General features: G+C 45.3%; 1 long non-coding RNA gene across 1 annotated transcript; it reads right to left on the minus strand.

The window, feature by feature from the left end:
- Positions 1–1002: 1002 nt before the first annotated feature.
- On the minus strand, positions 1003–4982 carry LOC132538924 (uncharacterized). The gene is made up of 3 exons (XR_009550245.1): positions 4578–4982; positions 4236–4404; positions 1003–1143 (listed from the first exon to the last, which is right to left on the minus strand). It is a non-coding gene; the product is annotated as an uncharacterized LOC132538924 (long non-coding RNA).
- Between the last annotated feature and the right edge of the window lie 2829 nt (positions 4983–7811).

A 7811-nucleotide genomic window follows, 5' to 3' on the forward strand; every position in this document is an offset into this window, starting at 1 on the left:
GTGTAGCTTAGTGGCATGTTTGATGGCCTGGGCTCAATCCCCAGCACTATGAAAAGAAGGGAAGGAAGGAGGAAGGAAGGGGATATAAGGCCAAGAAATACTTGAAGAACTAATTTCTGATCATTTTTGTATCAGCAGGAAGCATTTGTGTTTTTAACTATTTATCTGTTTTAGATGGAAGCAGAGAGAGAGAGAGAGAGAGAGAGAGAGAGAGAGAGAGATCACAGGACTGAAGCTTTCTTCACTGCAGTGGGAGCCAGGTTTGAACCTGGGTCGTGCACATGATAATGCAGCACACTATCCAAGTGAGCTATTTTGCCGGATCAAGTTATTTATTTATTTGTTTGTTTATTTTCATTTATTTTATTTTATTTTTTAATTTCTTTATTGGGGAATTAATGTATTTACATTCAACAGTAAATACAATAGTTTGCACATGCATAACATCCCCCAGTTTCCCATATAATAATACAACCCCCACTAGGTCCTCTATCATCCTTCATGGACCTGTATTCTCCCCACCCACCCACCCCAGAGTCTTTTACTTTGGTGCAATATGTCAAATCCATTTCAGGTTCTACTTGTGTTTTCTTTTCTGATCTTGTTTTTCAACTTCTGCCTGAGAGTAAGATCATCCCATATTCATCCTTCTGTTTCTGACTTATTTCACTTAACATGAATTTTTCAAGGTCCATCCAAGATCGGCTGAAAATGGTGAAGTCACCATTTTTTACAGCTAAGTAGTATTCCATTGTGTATATATACCACAACTTGCTCAGCCACTCATCTGTTGTTGGACATCTGGGTTGCCGATTTATTTATTGAGTGAGAGATCAGAGCACTGCTCAGTTCTGATATAATGTGGTGCCAAGGGTTGAACCTGTGGCCTCTGGTATGTAAATAGTGCTCAGAGAGGCTGAGCTAGCTCCCCGGCCCAGGAAACATTCACAAAGTATGTGGCTCAGTTCTGGGCTGAGCACAGTATAAAAAGAATTGCACAGACCTGCTCCCTCTGCTTGAAGACCGCCCCATCTTAAAGTAGACAGCACTCACCCGGACAAACAGGCTCTGGACACATGGCAATTTGGAAACATACCAGTGACAGAACACAGTATTCTTCTTGTCAATCATCTTGGGGCAGGGCTGGGACAGAACACAAGTGTGTAAGAGGCTGGGGCTGCTTGGGTTCCAACCCAGAAACTGCCCACATGCCTTGAAAATGCCAAGTCCGGCCCAGAGGGCAAAGGCAGCTAGAGGACTGGATTGCAAGCAGAGAGAGGGGTCAGGCAAATAGCTGTGTGGCTGGCAGGGGAGAGGGGAACCCAGATGGAGGGGGGCAGATGAGCAGACCCAGCTCAGGGATAGAACAGAGGGCAGCTGTTACTGGCTGCTCCGCCCAGGTCTGTAGGACTTGGCCTCCTTGATGTGCTCAAAGAGTCATGGACAATTCTAGAATGCATGTGTGAGGCTGGTGAGAATGGGAAAGCACCATGTGGATGAAGGTCCATCCTTGGGCAGGGAAAGCACAGGGGTGAAGGCATGGACATGTGCTGGGCTCTGAGGGACATCTGGTTGGGTGCTAGATGAAGCCAGGGAGTGGACAGACTTAGACCTGCTCCTGATGACGCCACAACTCCCCCCAAGCCCTGGGAGCTTCTGCTGACAAGAAAACCACACAAAAGGGGTGTGCAGGGCACACAGACTCCAACTGACCACCTGACTCTCATGTAGAAGCCAACTTCATAGAAGGCTGATGAGTGAGGAGTCAAACCCAACTTGGCACCGGGAAACCACAAAGGTCCAAGCAAATCTCCTGGCTCGCTGAAAGGTTGAGAGCTACCCGCACTGCTGGACAAGTCAGCGTTCCCAACATGTGAGGTCAGTGCCAGCTCCATGCTCTTCCTCAGTCACTGTCACTTAGTCACAGATCCCCAAGCCCAGGCACAACACCCACTGAAAAGGCGCAGGCCCTAAGGTCTTAGCGACATCACCTCACCCCCTCAAATCACACACATCTTTGTCATTACACACATCTGTCTAAAGAGACAGCCACGAACAAAACCTGATGGGAGTATGCTGCAAAGAAACTGACTTAATACCTACTAATTTAGGGGAGGACTTAAACATTTTCTTTTCCTTCTTTACTAGGGGGCTAATGGGTTACATTATAGCTGTTGACACACGGGCACAATCTCTCATCTCCCTGCACCCAATACTCAGCCAAAGGTCACTCAGCATGTGTGAGGCTTTGTCACGTGTGTGACCCAGAGTCAAGCCCAATCACCACCACATTGGAGGAAGTCTCTCTCTCCCCTGCCTCTGTCACACAGTCTTTCTATCTGAAAAGAAGAGCCAATAGATAGTAATTTTTTTTTCAAAACCAGGTGATTGAAAGTCAAGATTTTCTACAGCTTTGATAGAGAAACAAGATTCTCTCTTATATACTGGCATCTCACTTAATTGGGAAGGTAATTTTCAGAAGTTAGTTCCATGCCTTTCAATCAACAGCTCATGTCTAAGTGTCTGTCTTGGTTTCCATTTTTCCTAAAGTATCTCTCAAGATGTTCCTAAAACACCAAGCAAGAGACCTCTTCCTCCAGCCTCTCCCTTGATCCTCAATCTCCAGAGCTGACCAGATGTTTGGCAGGAGGGTCCCTTGTGTCTCTATTAGCTGGGGCCCCAACTATCTACCCCCAACGCAGGGAAGCAACCCATGCCACTCTCCAGAGCACCTCAGAGTGAGGCAGTTATGGTGGGAACTAACTGGTCAGGTGTCTCACTGTGACATGGTCAGCGTCACATCATTTCTCACCCCTCGGTCGGGAGGTCATTTCATAAAGAATACATAGGACCAGAGCGTCCGGTGGTTTTAAAACAGAGATCCCAAATTTGAACTCCAGTACTGTTGTTAATATTTCGGAGGCTCTGGCCGGGCGGGTTAGCTTCGCGGTGGTGAACAGAGACGCGGAGACAACGGCTGGGCAGGGAAGCTGTATTTCTTTATTCAGGAACAACGATTCATAAACTAAGACAAACTAATCACCAAACAGAACTCTGCTGTCTCTTTGCGGCGGCACAAGCACTCTCTCTTACTCTGGAACTCAGGAACCCTCTCCAAACTCTGGGACTCTGGCGGGGCCCCTAGGGGCAGGGCCAAGCGGCCCACGAAAACTAACTGGACTGATCTAATTCTCTTGGCGGGGGAGAACTAGCACCCAATGTAAAGCATACGACACAGTTCTGCATAGGCCAGAGGGATGCCCTTGCTTTCTCTCCCTCCACCTCTCTCTTGATTCTTTTGGTTTTTGCCACCAGGATTATCACTGGGACTTGGTGTCTGTACAAGAATTCCACCACTCCCAGTGGTCTTTTTTTTTTTTTTTTTCTAATTTAATTGAGATTCAGAAAGAGAGAGAGAGAGAGGCTCCACTGTGGTGTTTCTCTTCTGCAGGTAAGGGACTTGAACTCAGGTTGTTGCACATGGTAACATGTGCTCTACCAGGTGAGTCACTGCCTAGCCCCTCACTCTTTGTCTCGAAATAAGGAAAACCTAAAAATGAAAGAGAGGACAACAACAAGGGCAACAAAAATGGGGGGAAAAAATGGCCTCCTGGAAGAGTGGATTCATAATGCAGGCATGTAGCCCCAGCGATAACCCTGGAGGCAAAAAGAAAGAAAGAAAGAAAGAATGAAAGAGCACGAAAAAGAAAGAAAAAGAGGAAGAAATAAAGAGAGAAAGAAACATATTAAAAAAAAACAGCCTGGGGGCTGGGTGGTAGCTCAACAGGTTAAGCGCACATGGTGCAAAGCCCAAGGACCAGCGCAAGGATCCCGATTCCAGCCCCTGGCTCCCCACCTGCAGGGGGGTCACTTCACAAGCAGTGAAGCAGGTCTGCAGGTGTTTATTTTTCTCTCCCCCTCTGTTTCCCCCTCCTCTCTCAATTTCTCTCTGTCCTATCCAACAACAACAACAGCAATAATAACTATAACAACAAGGGCAACAAAAATGGGGGGGGGAATGGCCTCCCAGTGGATTCGAAGTGCAGGCACCAAGCCCTAGTGATAACCCCAGAGGCAAAAACAAAAAAATAAATAAATAAATAAAAAAGAGCCCATTGAACAATATGAATGTACTTACATTTTAACAACTCACTCACAAGATACTAAGTGACCATGGTAACAGTCTAAGAACTAATAGACTGAAAAGTCATTCTGAAGCTGGGGAGATAGCTTACCTGGTAGAGTACTTGTCTTGCCATGAATACAGCCCAGGTTGGAGACCTGGCCCCACATGGGAAATGCTATGACGCCAGCAGAAGTGGTGATGCTGTGTTGTGTCTCCTCTTTCTTCCCTGAGTGCAGCCTGGAGCAATAAATCACACATGTGTGAGGGAGGCACTGGCTCTGAAAAATATAAAAGATTTTTAAAACTAAAATTTTAAAAATTACATGGAAAAGATTAGAAAATACAAATAGACAAAGAGCAACAGAAAGAACCTCAAAACAGGAGATGAGAAAAAGGGAGGATTCTGAAACTCAAATGACACGTCAGCCGATATTTTCCTCAGCATGTTTACCTTGAAGTTCCGCAATGTTCCTTTCTTTCTTTTCTTTTCTTCTTCTTTTTTTTTTTTTTTTCCTTTTCCACTTGAAAGGTTAAGACGGTGAGGCATGAATGAGCCCTTCATCCATGGAGAATGCTTGGCATCAGATATTAACCACACCAGCTTTTATTCTCTCATGAGGAGAACAAAACAATATTTTTCATCTCAGCACAGCTAACATGAAGGTTTAAAAAACATTTTGCTGGCAAAGGTTTCAATCACAGACACACTGAGCCAAAATACCTTTCTTGTTCAGCAAATGCATTTGGCTTTATGTAGAGGCCCAGTTTCAAGGACCAAGTCTCCAAAAGAGGACACCTAACCTCGACCCTCTGGGAATCATGATGTTAACGAACAATCCAATGTCTTCATTGATAAACTAAGAAAAACTAAGAAAATGGGGGTCGGGCGGTGGCGCAGTGGGTTAAGCGCATGTGGCGCAAAGCGCAGGGACGGGCGTAAGGATCCCGGTTCAAGCCCCCGGCTCCCCACCTGCAGGGGAGTCGCTTCACGGGCGGTGAAGCAGGTCTGCAGGTGTCTATCTTTCTCTCCCCTTCTCTGTCTTCCCCTCCTCTCTCCATTTCTCTCTGTGCTATCTAACAACGAATTGCGTCAACAAGGGCAATAATAATAACCACAACAAAGCTACAACAAGGGCAACAAAAGGGGGGAAAAATGGCCTCCAGGAGCGGTGGATTCATGGTGCAGGCACCGAGCCCAGCAATAACCCTGGAGGAGGAAAAAAAAACAAAAACTAAGAAAATGTTCTTCTGTACCAAGAACATATGTGATGGTATCCACCATCTGCAGGCTTTTGGTAACTGAAATAAACTTATTAAAATGCTGTCATTTCAGCTGTTGAATCCAGGTCACATACAGAGATGGGGACCAGATTTCTGGTGGCTATTGTAATGCAGTATGCACAGATGTCACGATAGGATGCTTTACACCTGATACCTATATAGTGTGTAAACCAATATTACTACATTAGGTTTTTTTTTTTTAATTTATTATTTTAGACAGGGAGAGGAGAGGAGAGACAACACAGCACCACCACCCCTCCTCATTGCTCCAAGGCTTGAACACAAAGTCTTGTAGTAAGATGCATCCTCTCCATGGTGACCTGTCTTCTGGTCCTCAATAAAAGCTTTTCATTGAGGGTGACAGGCAGTAGTGCAGCAGGTTAAGCGCACATGGCTTGAAGTGCAAGGACCAGTGCAAGGATCCCAGTTCAAGCCCCTGGCTCCCCACCTGCAGGGAGGTAGCTTCACAGATGGTGAAGCAGGTGTGCAGGTGTCTTTCTTCCTCTCTCTGTCTTCCCCTCCTCTCTTGATTTCTCTCTGTCCTATTCAACAATAGCAATAACAACGAGGGCAACAAGAGCAACAAAATGGGAAAAAATGACCTCCAGGAGCAGTAGATTTGTAGTGCAGGCACCACGCAAAGCCCTAGCAATCACACTGGAGGAAAAAAAAAAAAAAGCTTTATTGGGGGCCTGGGAAATAGCATAGGGCTTTACACAACAGAATTCCATGCCTGAGGGCTGGAGGATCCATATTAAACCTGAGATCAACAGTGCTTTTGTTAAATTTAAAAACATAGGGGGTGGGTGGTAGCACAGTGTGGGTTAAGCGCATATGGCTGGCCTGCTTCACCACCTATGAAGCGACCCCCCTGCAGGTGGGGAGCTGGGGGCTTGAGCCAGGATCCTTGCACCGGTCCTTGCAATTTGTAGTGCAGGTACCAAGCCCCAGCAATAACTCTGGAGGCAAAAAAAGAAAAGAAAAAAGACAAATTTAAAAACATATATAAACCGGGAGTAGGGGGGGTAGTGCAGTGGGCTAAGCACACGTGGCGAGAAGTACAAGGACCAGCGTAAGGATCCCGGTTCAAGCCCCTGGTTCCCCACCTGCAGTGAAGCAGGTTTGCAGGTGTCTTTCTCTCTGTCTTCCCCTCCTCTTTCCATTTCTTTCTGTCCTAACGACGACGACATCAATAACAACAACAATAACTACAACAACAATAAAAAACAAAAGGGAAAATAAACAAAACAAAACAAAAACATATATAAACCTCAAAAGAGGCCATCTAATAGCCCAAAAGGCAGCACATAGTCTAAAATGCAGAACTTGAAAGTACAAGGCCCAACATTCAATCCTAGGATCACATGTGGCAGAATGACACTCTGCTTCTTTCTCATGATAACATATGTTTAAAATTATTATTTTTTAAAGAGATTTTATTTATTTATTTATGAGAACAATAGGAGGAGAGAGGGAAAGAACCAGCCACCGTTCTGGTACATGTGCTGCCAGGTATTGAACTCAGGACCTCATACTTGAGAGTCTAGTGCCTTAGCCACTGCGCCACCTCCGGGACCACTAAAATTATTATTATTTTTTTAAGATGAAGACATTATTATTTTTTAAGATTTTATTTATTTATTAATGAGAAACATAAAAGGAGAGAGAAAGAGCCAGACATTACTCTGGAACATGTGCTGCCGGGGATTGAACTCAGGACCTCATGCCTGAGAGTCTGATGCTTTATCCACTGCACCATCTCCCAGACCACTAAAATTATTTTTTAAGACAGGCAGAGAGGGTAAAAGAGACAACAATATGGTGAGACCTTCAATATGGTGAGGGCCGGGCTTAAACCTGGGTTGTGCACATTGCAAAGCAGCACACTAACAAAGTGAGCTATTTCTCCAGCCATCTTTAAACTTTATTTTTTAATTTTTAAAAATATTTATTTATTCATGTTCCCTTTTTTGTTGCCCTTGTTGCTTTACTGTTGTAGTTATTATTGTTGTTATTGATGTCATCGTTGTTGGATAGGACAGAGAGAAATGGAGAAAGGAGGGGAAGACAGAGGGGGGAGAGAAAGATAGACACCTGCAGACCTGCCTCACCGCTTGTGAAGCGATGCCCCTGCAGGTGGGGAGCCGAGGGCTTGAACCGGGATCCTTACACCAGTCCTTGTGCTTTGCGCCACTTGTGCTTAACTGCTTCGCTACCACCCGACTCCCTAAACTTTGTTTTTTAACTTTATTTTTTCATTCTGAAGCTTTGTGCATATATACAATGCCTCTGATCCCAGGGAGAGGCACCGCAGCACTGCTCCACCAACTGTGTGATGCTCCCTCATAGTATCAGCATTCAAGCTGCAGTCGTCATACTTGGTTAAGTCCAGACTCCATCAGGT

The sequence above is a fragment of the Erinaceus europaeus genome, chromosome 6 (assembly GCF_950295315.1).
Source record: "Erinaceus europaeus chromosome 6, mEriEur2.1, whole genome shotgun sequence".
NCBI classification, from domain to species: domain Eukaryota; kingdom Metazoa; phylum Chordata; class Mammalia; order Eulipotyphla; family Erinaceidae; genus Erinaceus; species Erinaceus europaeus.